Source organism: Falco cherrug, chromosome 11 (genome assembly GCF_023634085.1).
Source record: "Falco cherrug isolate bFalChe1 chromosome 11, bFalChe1.pri, whole genome shotgun sequence".
NCBI lineage: Eukaryota > Metazoa > Chordata > Aves > Falconiformes > Falconidae > Falco > Falco cherrug.
Genome location: NC_073707.1, coordinates 21,659,739 through 21,672,308, shown reverse-complemented (window position 1 = coordinate 21,672,308; position 12,570 = coordinate 21,659,739). Strand labels below are relative to the sequence as shown.

At 47.3% G+C, this 12,570-nt stretch overlaps 1 protein-coding gene across 9 annotated transcripts in view; it reads left to right on the top strand.

Annotated features, from left to right (window-relative positions):
• Positions 1-12,570, top strand: part of LPP (LIM domain containing preferred translocation partner in lipoma) — a 356,437-nt gene that overhangs the window by 30,951 nt on the left and 312,916 nt on the right. The gene's annotated exons all lie outside the window — the stretch shown is intronic.

The window sequence follows — 12,570 nt, the reverse complement described above, 5'->3', positions numbered from 1 at the left end:
AGATGCTCTGCTTCCTGTTTTATTCATGACAGCTAAAACCCTGCTGGGGAATCTGGAGTGGAGATCCACCGTCTCGCATTCCTCTTGTCATTTGGAGCATGTAACACGTATAGAGTGCTTTTAACGGGGCTCTGAGGGTTGCATAGCAGCCAGTCCCGTGCCTTGGACAGAAAGCACTGTACTTTGTCCTCTTACTTGGGAAGGGACGTTGTTGAAAAACCCTTTATAGTTCCTACTGTTGGTTAGTGATGCTTGCATCTTCTTGGCTAACTGGTATTTTTAGGCTGATTCAAACCTGTTGTTACGCTTGCCCTGGTTTAAATTTAAGACCTTTGTTAGAAAGTCAAATCTATTGGTGATTTTCTTTTGTCCTTTTAAGTATGGGTTAATACTCAGTGTGAGGTTTGGTTTTCCAGACACGGATTTGCAGCAGGTCCTTCAGGTGTGAAACTGGCTTAATTGTTCTGGGCAGGGAAAGACACTTGGCTTGGTTTACACAAGGATGGGATGTGAGCTGAGAAGCGCTCAGCTCCAAAAGGTGACAAAGGGACTGCTGGGACCTATTCCTGCAGGTGGGACGTGTTGGGAATTTGTAGACTTCAGCTGCATTTTTTAATCCTTGTTGTTTCAACAAGCTACTTGCATTACTGCAGCTTTTGGAGTCAGGGCCCCACTGGGCTGGGCTTGGTACCAGTGCAAAGGCAAGAACTGCTGTCCTAAATGGTGTACAGCCTGAACGGACAGTGCTGGTGATGGGTTGAAAAACAGGGCGCTGGGAAGATGTACAGAGCTGTTTCAACACCTGAAACCTCAGTCCAGCGACTTACCAAGGGGCCACAGTGCATCCTCATTCATGCGCGGTGGTGCTGAGCTGTGGCAGGCAGCGAGCCGGCTGTCGGTGTTGCTCCTTGTGTGCTGTGCTTTGCCTTTGTGTGTGCACATGTGGCCCTGTGTGACAGGCAGTGCCTCTTCCCTGCACAGCGCTTGCCCTGCTCGGTTGTGCCCTCGATCAGTCCCTGTTTCTGGTGGCACATGGATGTGGCACATTCAGGCTTTGGCAGCTGCTTGTGGCTGAACTTGCTGTTTCGGGGACAGCGCAGTGGGACTGGAAATTATGATGTTCTGTTCCCCTCACAGTTTCCCCCCTTTCCTGCTCGCCAGGACAGGCTGCTTGTTGGAAGACAAGGACGAGCAGTGCTTGGGTGCTGTAACCCAGGGCTCCGGGCAGTGCTAGTCTGGCACACCTGGGGAAGCACCTCGGGGCCGTTAATCTTCATGTGCTGATCCCACTCTGTGCAACATCTCATCGCTGCGAGGATGTGACTTGAGAGCTGGATGGACTGTGAAGGATAAGCTCCCCATGTGCCACTTCTGCCCCCCCTGACGGATGCCTGGCAGGGCTGGGGGAGCTCTGGAGGATGCCCACAGGCTGTCAGGGCTCTCCATCTGGTATTTCTCCAGGACCTGGGCAGATCTAGTGATCACTGATGCTAACCAGGATCCACAGTGGATTTTCTTGTGCTCCAGCAACAGAGCCATTAAGGGCTGGCCTGTAAATTAATACAGCTGTCTAAAGGCTTTTCATCCTGCAGCCTGGCACCCAGTAAACACTCAAGGCTGAGAAGTCTTCCATGGCCCCGGACCTTGAGCGTGCTCAGAGAGCTCCATGCCTGCCTGCCTTTAGCTTCTCTCAATCACTTCTAGTGATGTATTAAACACAGAGGATTTGCTTTAGCTTCCATGTGAGGAGGGTTGGTTCGCAGCCTATCCTTCATCCCAGCTGCTGTGCTGATCGATCCAGGGCTGGCACCACATAGGATGTGGGAAGATGGTGACACTGTCACTGTGTGACTCAGGTGCTGTGAGGGGATTTAGTGTGCATTAAGGGTTGGGTGTACATGCCCCGCAGCAGGTAAGAGAAGCTGCCCTGATAGCATGGGGCTAACGTGTGGTGTGGAAGGGATGAAGCCAAGACAAAGTTACTAGCAGAGATGGCTCTACACATCTGATACTTTGCATTTCTGTAGACAAAAGTGTCAGGGCCCTTGAAATGTGCCTGCAGGCTGAGGAAAGCTGCATTATCCTGGTGTGCAGGCATGGAAACAGAGGTACTGTGTGGCAAATTTGGGAAAAGTGCCAATCTCCAGATTCAACGCGATGGTTCATGCTCAGCTCCCACAAACAGGTGGGCACTTTGCAGCCTTATGCCGAGTGGTACTGTTAAACTCATCTCTTATTCTAATAAAGTCATGCTTTTCTTAGCACAAAATATTTCTGCATTGGTTGCTTAAAGGTAAACAGAGTCATACTGAGTAGTTTATAAAGCTGATACATGTTGCTAGTGTGTGACGTGATCCCAACACATATCGTAGCTTCAGAAATTGCCAGATGGCACCTGAACCTAATCGTACTGCTGCTCTTTGCTAGGATCTGAGCAGAGTACAGGCTTTTAAGGAATGTCTGTTGTTATTAGCTTTATAATACACATTCTCCTGTACCAGCTGTTGCAAGCAGCAGGAGGTCTCACCCGCAGCCTAATTCTTCAGTCAACTGTAGGGGGGGAATTTGCTCCTGTGAGCTAGGTATTTGCATTTGGGATGAGATCTCCCAAATGAGAAAAACTTGTTTGCCTCCAATGAGCATGTCAGTTCAAGGACTAGCGTGCCTGGGAGGCGGAAACAAGTTGCTTTGTTGCTTTACCACCATCTTCTAATAGTTAGCTGTCCTTATTGCTTGACATGGAGCGGAGTGACTACATTTTAAAGAAATGTCAGGTTGCAAAAGCCTGGCTGCCTGCAGTGGGGAGGAAAGGAGTTCTTGTGCTGTGCTGTCTCACACCCCTACCGCGAAAATATCACAGGGACAAGCTCCAGTGAAGCTGCCCGTTTTTGGCAGCCACTTCCCTCCTACATCCTTGTTCTTCAGGTAAATCCCTCTTCAGCTCCGTTAGTTGTGCCCCTTTCCTCCCTGAAAAGTCATTATCATCCCTTGAAATTAAGGAAAAGACAGGAGGAGGGAATAAATGGATGTTAAGAAGTAGAAAACAATCAATTAAATAGTACGTAGCATGTAATTTTCCTTGGAAACTTACCATGAAATTGAGGAGCACTTTAACAACTAGTAATTTAAATTGCATTTGAACACTGCTAATGGGTTGTTTGCATGGGAATTTTGGCCATTTCACAGCAGGTTGTTGTATTTAGTACCCCTTCATTCAGTTTTTTAAAAAAAATCTCATTGTGAGGAAGATGCTGTAGTCAACTGGTCCAACTGTTGCTAGTGAAAGGTGGTACCATGGAAATTTTGCAAGTCCCTGTTACATTCAGAGCCACTTACATGCTTAACGTCAGCTCTTCCAGTGTTAAATTCATGGGAATTTAGTGCTTTTTATCTAAAAAGTATGTTATTGCTAAAAGGTAGGAAAGCAACGTTATCCCTGTCACACTCACAAACGTGATGGAGGCAGGGTGGCTGAAGAGGCTCCTCAGGCTCATGGGATTGGGATTTGCAGCCATGGGACCGACCTGGGAACGCAGCCCGTGTCTCTGTCTTTATTGCCTCCAATGAATCATAACAGTGCTTTGGGAGCTGATCCCGGCTTGCTGCATCCAAAGAGGAACAACAGAGAGGTGCTGATCAGCGGTAGCTGCAGGGTGTTTTTACTTAGCTTATTAGTCTTGTTTTTGCAGTGTTTAATGCTTTCCTCCATGAGTATTTTACTTGTAAAATGCCAAGCATTTTCAGCAAAAGGCAATATCAGCCTAATCATGTGCTATTTTGCCACCGATTGCGCTAGGAACAGACTCTATAGGAAGGCAAACGCAAGTTACTTGTCGCCTGTTGATGAATGAACATCCCATTTTCAGAGCAGGGTTTTTGCAAATCCGTGGGCTTAGCATATGGAAGGGGGTTCCAGTACCAAAACAAATCTGGCCTCCTGTTTCTGGATGTGTAGGTTGTTTCTTAGAAGATGGAACCTTTAAAATCTGTCCCTGCAAACATGGTTGTTAAATCCTGCTATTTCTAGAGACGCGAGGCAGCTGTCTGCACTAAGATAAGCTGTAAAAAGGCAGTATTTTCCCAAAATGGCTTTTTTAGCTATACCTGCCAGACAGCTTGGGCAGCAGGAGTTCACCAGGAGTGTCACCACTGCTGCCCTTTTATGCACAGGGTGCTGAGCAATGTAAAGACTTCTGGGCAAGTCTCCAGGGGCAGCGTTAAGCACAGCTCTTCAGTCTTTATCTTGTGAAATGCTGCTACTCAGAAAAGTGCATTCAGTGCGAAGGAAGGGGTGCTTGTTGGTTTGATTGTTCTTATGTGAACAATTGTCCTGTTGTTTCTGATGAGATTGCTTTATCCCAGAATTTTCTTCTTAATTTTCACCACGTCTTTCTTGTTGCTGACTCAGTGACCATATCTAATCACAAGAGTGGTTTGAATGCCCCCCGCCCAGTTATTTACTTGAAGGCATTCCTGTTCGCTGTGTAGTCTGAGGATAGCTGGTGAGTTCGGATGAAATCAATAACAAAAGTTGTAATTTTTCCGAAGGGTCTGGATGAGGTTTCTCATAGCGTAATGGTGTTATCGCTTATACTTCCTGACGCACATGCTACTTGCAGTGCTTTGTTAGTTATCAGCTAATTCTCCACCGAGGCAAGAAAGCTACATCAGATAATCTCGTAGAGGTTGTTAACAGAGAAGGACGTGGCTTTTGAGCATGCTCCCGGTAAAGAATTTCAGAAAGCTGGGAGGTCACTGGAGATGGGTGTTCTGAAGTGATGGAGGCGATGGCTGTGTGTAGGGGGAGGCAGGGCGTGAAGTCCATGTGGTGGAGTAGTGCAGGGTGGCATGGAGCAGCAACCTGGGGCATTAGGTAACCCCAGACAACTCCAGTTCTCCTGAGATAAGGAACCAGCTGATAGTGTCAACTCTGTGAACTAACAAGTACTCTTGTTCTTTGTTGTTGAATGAGCATTTTATCACATTGATTTCTGAGAAGTGCTACTCCTGCTCTACAAAGCTCCCATCACCCACAGGCGTTGTTGCCAAACAGCCAGCCAGTCTGATGCGTTGGCTCAGCCCTGACATGGACAAGGGGTTTTTCCTTTCACTGTAAATTTTTTTTCTTCCTTTAGAGCATGGACTACCTCTTAGTCACCTCTTGTGTGTTGTGGGTGATTTTTTTCTTCCTAACTTTTTTTCCTTACCCCACCTTTCCATTTCAACAGCCCACTTGCCTCTTTTCCAATCTCCTTCCAAAGGCAGACACACACACACACACACAGAGCTGGTGGAAGTCCATGTAGGTTTGATAGATGCTCCCCAGCAAACAGCCGTGTGTGTCTGCTTGTCGAGAAATCCACTGAAAACTGAATAAAAATGAGGCTTGTGGAGTTTGAAGCAATCCCAGTGAGTGATTTCTGGCCATGTTCTCCCCTCACGGCGCTCCGGCAAGCTCCTGTACATCATGGGGTTTGAGCTTCTGGGTGAGCAGGGCTGGCAAAGGCCCTTTGTTTCCCTGCCTCCCTTTCTCAACTGTTTTTTGAAGAATGCTGATAAATTTAAGTGATAACCTTGTAACTGAGAGATAAGGAAGAAAAAGTCATATGGGTAGGTTAGTTTGCAGCGGAGGGAAGGCAAACACCAAGGGAGCTGGGTGGAGGGAGCCCACCCACGCTGAGCTACCCTGAAATGCTGAGACTGCTTATTTATCATTTACCCGCCCTGTAAAGGTATAGCGTGCCTTGCAAGTGGGGAAGATGACGATCCTTGTCCTAAAGAGCCTGCAGTCCAAGGCAGACAGATACGATCTTGAGGGCTGGCGAAGGGCTGGCACGGGTGATTGCTGGAGAGTGAAATCCAGATAAAGTGGATTCCTAGAAGAAAAAGACTTCTGAGGTGGGAGTTGCAGGTGATGAGAAGGGTGTTTAAGGTGCCCCAAGAGTTGGATAGTCAGAGGAGGGTAAGTGGGTATGGAAGGAGGTGAGAAGACCTGAAAGGAAAGAAGGTTGAAGGGGAGGATAGAAAACTAGAAAAGAAGTAGGAGGAAAAGAAGAGCAGTGAGTTAGCTGTGGGAGGGGATACTGTGGGATGCTGTAGATGAGAGTCGAGATGACCTTAATGTCTCTTTGTCGTGTGTTAAAAGCTATGCTGTAACTCAGCTACTGCGATTAGTCATCTCCCAGTGTATGAAGTACCAGTTTCTTCACTGAATGAAGAGTACTGGTCCTGGCTGAAGTCCAGTGCTGGAGGATCTCTTGGCTGGGCTCAAATGCCCTGTGTGGCTGGTGGGGTGCTGGGTGGTTACATGCTGTGCGATCCGGTGTGTGCATCATTGGCAAGTGCATAAATAACTTGCCACCTTCTGCTTAATGCCATCAAAGTTAGTCCTCTAGAGACAGACAGCAAATCTGAGATTGATGCGTGTGTGTGTATACATAGATATATATTTAATATCAATGTATATGTTACGGGTAGGTTTTGCAGTGTAGCAGGCTGTGCTTCAGTGATATCTGATGAGATATGGGTGTGATCAGTGGTTTATATTGTGCCATACCTACTCTGCAGTAAAGGAGCAGTAATCTTTGCACAAAGGTCCTTGTGCACCAAATTCCATGGAACTGAACTGGGAAAACTCGCTGGTCATATGGTTCCTATGTGTGGAGCTTTCAGTTCCCTGAAAAGGCTTCGGGAATTCCACAGCTTCCTTAGGGGTTTTGTTTCATCCTCAAGGACTGAAAGAGTTGAGGAAGAATTTACTGTCACCAGACTTATTTCCCCTTTTCTGACTTTTTTTGTGTTTCTTTTTGCAAGTGGTTATCCTTGATGTTTGGCATTTATATGTGGGCAAGTACCTGTGGACTGGAAAGTCCGGAGACTTTTCCTGGAGCAGCAGTAGTAGCTTCACCTAGACCCTTTCTCTCCCCAGCTTTCTTACCTTTTTCTGGGGCTTGTGTCTGATCCCCATCTGTTTTTTTTGGGGCTTCTTTCACTGGTGATGCTTTCCAGATCTTCCTTTTAATTCCTTGTTTCTTCCCCGAAGGAGTCTGTCATCCTTCTAGTCCTTTCCTAATTACCCATTTGTTAGACACGCATTCTTTGTAGCTGGTAAAAAAGTGTGGGAAGATGAAGGGCATCTCCTCTGGAGCTCAGTCCATCTACTGTTGTGGCACACAGAAAAAACTGAGTTTAGAACATCTGAAATTGCCCATTATCTGTGCTCATTTCTTGCAGTCCATAATTTGGGGGTGGGGAAGTGAGGGGAAGAGGCGGCGAGTCACTCTAAAAATGAGTCATTCCACAATAGATCAATACGAAATGTTCCATTACATTTTCATTGCCAAAAATGACTCCCCTTTCCCATCCCTTTCATGTGAGGTGCTGCAGAGGCCGCTTTGCTAGACCTAGTGGTGGTGTCTCTTTGTGCATGTAGGTCAGTGGCATAAGCCAGCCCAGCAAAAGGGTTTTGGTTCAGACCTTACTTTCTGGGTGGGCTGAAGCTGAGCATGGTGGAGGTGACCTCCTTTCAGAGGGGAAAGAGATTCCTGGCTGCTCTTGGGGGATTTCATGTCACTTGAAGCATGGGGGAGACCTGTTTGATGGGAGGGGTCACTCCCAGCCTTCCTCTTTGGGAGGGAGGCCAATGGATGTGCAAGGCGTAAGGTAATAGGAAGTGTAGGGGGATATCTGCCAGCAACCCCTTTGGGCTGGTGCCACTGGTCAGTTCCTCGGGCTGACAAGATACCTCAGTGGTGTGTCCTTGCTGATGTTTCTTGCTGTTTGCCATGGTGGGGTGGAGATGGAGATGTTGGGCTTGCTTTTGCCTGCAGGTATTTGCACAGTCCTTGGGTTTTAAAGTACGTTTAGGGCAGGGATATTGTCTGCCGTTTACTGGCCAGTAAGGGAGGCTAAGGGATTTGCCCAAAGCTACACAGATGTGCACAGATGTATATAAGCGTTTGTATGTGTGCATGTCTGTACATATATGGCAAGGCCAAGAATTGATCCAAATTTCATGGCTCCCTTTGTCCTGTTCCTTTTCCTGGGATCTTCAGGGGCACCTTTATGGGCAGCCCTACTGCAGCAGCTAGCCACTCTTGTATCTGTGCACAGGAGGGTGCTCTCCTCCAGATCTCTTTCCACCAGGTGGTACCCATCGGCTGCTCTCACCTGTCATGGCAAGGGCCATGTGCCAGCAAATGGGATGGGAGATATCACTGGGCTGACCTCAATGGCACCTTCAAAAGGCGGCAAAGTGCTTGTGGTTATAGCACATCTTCCACCTGCTGCAATCGAGGTCTTGATCTGCTGGTAACCTTGCAACGCTGCTCTAATAAACAAACCCCACTGCTAACGGGTAGGCTTTTGCTGTAAGAAATTCAGTCTGCAAGGGAGGTGGCTGAGTTTGTGAGCATGCACTCCTGATAATGTTATCTGTTAGTACAAATGACACCAACAACATCTACTTCATCCTGCACTGGGAGAAGGTCTTGTGAGAAACTGGGTGACGTGGGGTTCTGCATTGTGGTGTGTTGTGATGGCAGGGGTGTGTTCCAGGTTGCTTGGCAGTCCCTAGTGACCTGTCTAGGTAGCTGCTGCTCTGCTTTGAAGCTGCTGTCACAGAAACAGAATGTTATGGGATCCAGGGCGCACACAAATGTGTTTACAGAGCAAATAAATGTGCAAGAAAAAAAGGAAAAGCCTCAAAGTGGCTTTGGGTGTTTTTAAAGTGGTAAAACCGAGAAATCCCTGAGTGTATGCAATTAATGTCTGTTTAAACAGAAACTTCTTGAATAGCTGAAATATCAGCTCCTACGGAAGAGCCTTCCCGGTGGGTCTTTTTCATCTCTAACCGCCTGCCCCACCGGGGTGTGTGGGGGATTTCTCTGAAGGTACTGGGCTTGGTGTTTTTGGTTAGGCTCATTAGGTGTTTGCAAAGGGCGATGCCTGCCTTCATTCCTGGCTTGCTTCTACCTCCCTCGTAGTGCAGGGGCAGAAGTAGTGAATTCATATGAAAACTCACCCGTTTGTGTCACAAGGGTCTGATGCCTGACATCCTTTGTTTTGGTGCAGTGTCAATTGGCATCATGGTGTGTGGTATATGGGTATATACGTTTTAAGAACATACATTTAAGTATATACAGCAGTTGAGAGGGGCAGGTATAGCACATGGGCATTTCTCAGGTATCTCAGCTATCAGACAAGATATCGAGATGTTATTATTTACTTAAATCCTGGAGGAATAAGGTGCAGAATGGGCTAAAGGGTTTTTCTTCCATTTAAGCTGTACGTGCTCTGTCTGAGAGCGGGCTGCTGTCCCTGAGCGGCTGTTCTGGTGAAAGCTTGTGAAGTTGTCAGAGTAAAACCGCTGGGGAACGGAGTATGTGATGGAGACAGAACAGGCGGTGACAAAATCTTCAGGGGCACGACCTGCCCGTTCGAACTTCACAGGGTCTTACGCGCAATATGGATGTCATACTAGCAGCCTGCTGTGGACACAATGCTGTTTGTGTATAGTTAATTTGATTTAAAAAAAAAAAAAAGACATAAGGATGTTTCAGAGCACTGTGCTGAGTGGTGACAGCAGGGCACCCACTCAGAACAGCCTTGCTGAGCTTACAATAGCACAGTGAGTACTGCCATCACCCTCCTGGTTAGCTACAGCAGTGACCTCGGGCTTTGCGCTGGTGCTGGAACATGCAAAGGTACACATTTTCCCTTTTTCCTTTTATCTTTTCCTTTTACAAACACCATTGAAGTGCCTCTGTGGTGCTTCGGCAGCAGTTGCTTCATCCTGTACTGTTGTCCATGTGCTCATTGAAGGCTCCTTTGTTCTTTTGGTATTGCTTAGCTATAAGGAATGGTCTGCAGGACCTGCCTTGGTGGGACTACGCCATACCGGAGCTCGGTGGTGCATGGGGCTGGATCCGTAGCCAGTGTGAACGGCGAAGCATGGTATCTCACAGCCTGCTCGGTCAGGACTGTTCTGCTCTGAATGTAAAGGAACCATGTTGAACTCCTTGCAGTTTATAAGGCTTTGAAAGCTTGACACAGACAAGATGTTCCTCCCTGAGCCATAGCTGCTGGATCTCTCGGTGCAATTCTTTTGTTGCTTCTGAGTGCTGGAATTAATGTGGAGCAAACTCTGAAACGTTTGAACAAGCTGCACTCTCCTTGTAATATGTCTTTTTTCCCTAGACAAACAGGCAGGGGTGTTCAGCCCTCCCTCCCCACTTTCTTTCCTGCCTCCAACTTCGAGACAGTCCCGCTGTTGTGGATTGCTTGTGTCATGCATAAGTGTATTGCATTTGTCCCTCGAGAACACACCAGTCGCTGCTGATTTGTCTCCAAATCGTTGTCCTTGCAGTCTTGAATAATACTCACATTAAGCAGGTGGAGCTGATACAATCATTTCCAACACAGCTGACTGTAACTGGGTCAGATCCTTTCTCACTGTTTCCTGCCAGAGGAGAAAATAAAGCACACCTGAAGACACAATACACAAGTTTTCCCCTTTGTCTCCCCTCTGTGGCCCCCAAATCATGGTTTCCTCAACAACAAAAAAGAAGTCTCAGCCAATGTGTTTCACGGAAGAGGAGGCTGAATTTCTTAGAGTCAACATTTCCATGTCTGACAAAGTTTAAAAAAGTTAAAAAACAGAAAAAAAAAGAGCCAAGGTGCTGCATATGTGGTCTGGCAGGGAGCCAGGCAAGGAGTGCTCTTTGGGGTTATTATTAGGCAGATAACTGTATCAAGAGCTTAAACATGAACCTGGTTGTGGCACTCTGAAATGCTGATGCATGTTTGCTCATGAGAAAATATATTGCACTATCTGAAGCAACTTTTATTTATTTTTTTTTAAATATTTTATTTTCCTTATTCCCCTGCAGTAACTTGGGTGCCAGTAGAGTTCCTGGGAAGTGATTACAGGTGCTCCATGGGGAGCTATTGCTGGTTTTGAGCTTGCAAATCCTTTTCTGTTCTTATGAGCAGCTCTTTGTTCCTGCCTCTAATAGAAACCGTACCTAGGGTTTGCACGTGTCACGTGGAGGCATCCCTGAGTGAATTGGACTGCCTTGAAGATCTTCTTGCCACTTCTCAGGACCTCTCTCAGCAAGGAGGGAGAACGTTTTGGGGCCCATGGGTGCTGGTCCAGAAAGTGTGTGCACAGAGGGGTGCTCAGGGGGTGGGGAAACCCTGTCGCTGGCACTGCAGTGCCCCTATAGCAGAGGGGGCACATGGGGGTGGTCCTTGAGAACTGAGATGCAGCATTTAAGGCACCTGAGGAGCCAGGAGCTGATGGAGAGATTCATGGGGCAGGGTGAAACAGGCAGAGCTGCTGGCTGGGAAGTTTCTTCTCAAGTACTTCAAGACCAGCAGAACAATGTGGGTTTGTAATGCTGCTACATACCATGTCTCAGTCTATGTTCCCATCTATAGATGGTATGTGCAAGGCTATATATAAACACTATGGTGGCTGGTATTTTGGCTGATACACTCACAGTTTTGTGCCACATTAAGGGATTTAAAAATATCTCCCTGTTCCAGGAACATCTATACCATGGCAGATGTCATCCGGTGTGGGGAGTGGCTTCTGAAAAGGGAGTACAACATTATTACTATGAGTCTCAGTAGTCTATTAGATTATTTATTGCTTCACTGCCACCATAAGACGTGTGAGGTGCATTATTTCTGCCTGTCAGAGTTTTTTCACACATGCAGGCAGGCAGCATCTGTCACTCCTCCCTGCGAGTTGCTAGCTTTCATTCTCAATGAACTTTCCTTCCAGCTGGAAGGAAGGCAAAATAAAGGCTTTAGGACTACACAGAGCTGACGAGCAAGGAGTTCATTAACAATTATTTACCTTGGAGTTGTGCCTCTGAGGGCTGTCTTGAATTTGGGTCCGTCTTGGCCAAAGCACAGTCACCTCGTGCTTGCTGTTGTTTTATTTCAAGGCAAGTCTGTCGACCTGTTGTGTCAGGCCCTGCAGAAACCTGGTATGACTCAGACCTGTCTCGGTTGCACGAGACAAAAAGTAGGATAGGAAACAAATGAGAAATAACTTGCTCAGGACTTTCTTTTGGGAGTAGCTCTCAGGTTCCTTGTGCCTCAGTTCATTGGCAGAGGACCTGGCAGTGCTGCCTCATCCCCAGGACCTGTCAGAGTGTGGGCAAGTCCCATTTTTGCGTCCTTGTAGACTTGCGGGTGTTTTGTGGTGGTTGTGAAGCACTGGCTGTGCAAACATGTTATGATGGAAGTGCTCAGAGGGTGAATGCTGGTGTCGTCAGCAAGCCCTGCTTGTACACGCAGAGGTAATTCTCCGTTGCTCATGCTTTGGACTGGGTTTGGGTGGAGCCTTTCAGGCTGGAAGGGCTGAAGAACATGTTTGGGTTTGTACCTCCATTGCAGAGAGTTCCTGGGCCCGTAAATAAAGTCAGGCAGTGAAAAATGAAAAGGTAACAGAGATGTGAGAAGTCACACACGAACCTTGACCTGGGTCTCTTGTTTCGGGTTACCCTGTGAGGTATCGGTGCTCTGTTCAAATCCTCCTCTGCGTGCTGGGGTGGGATG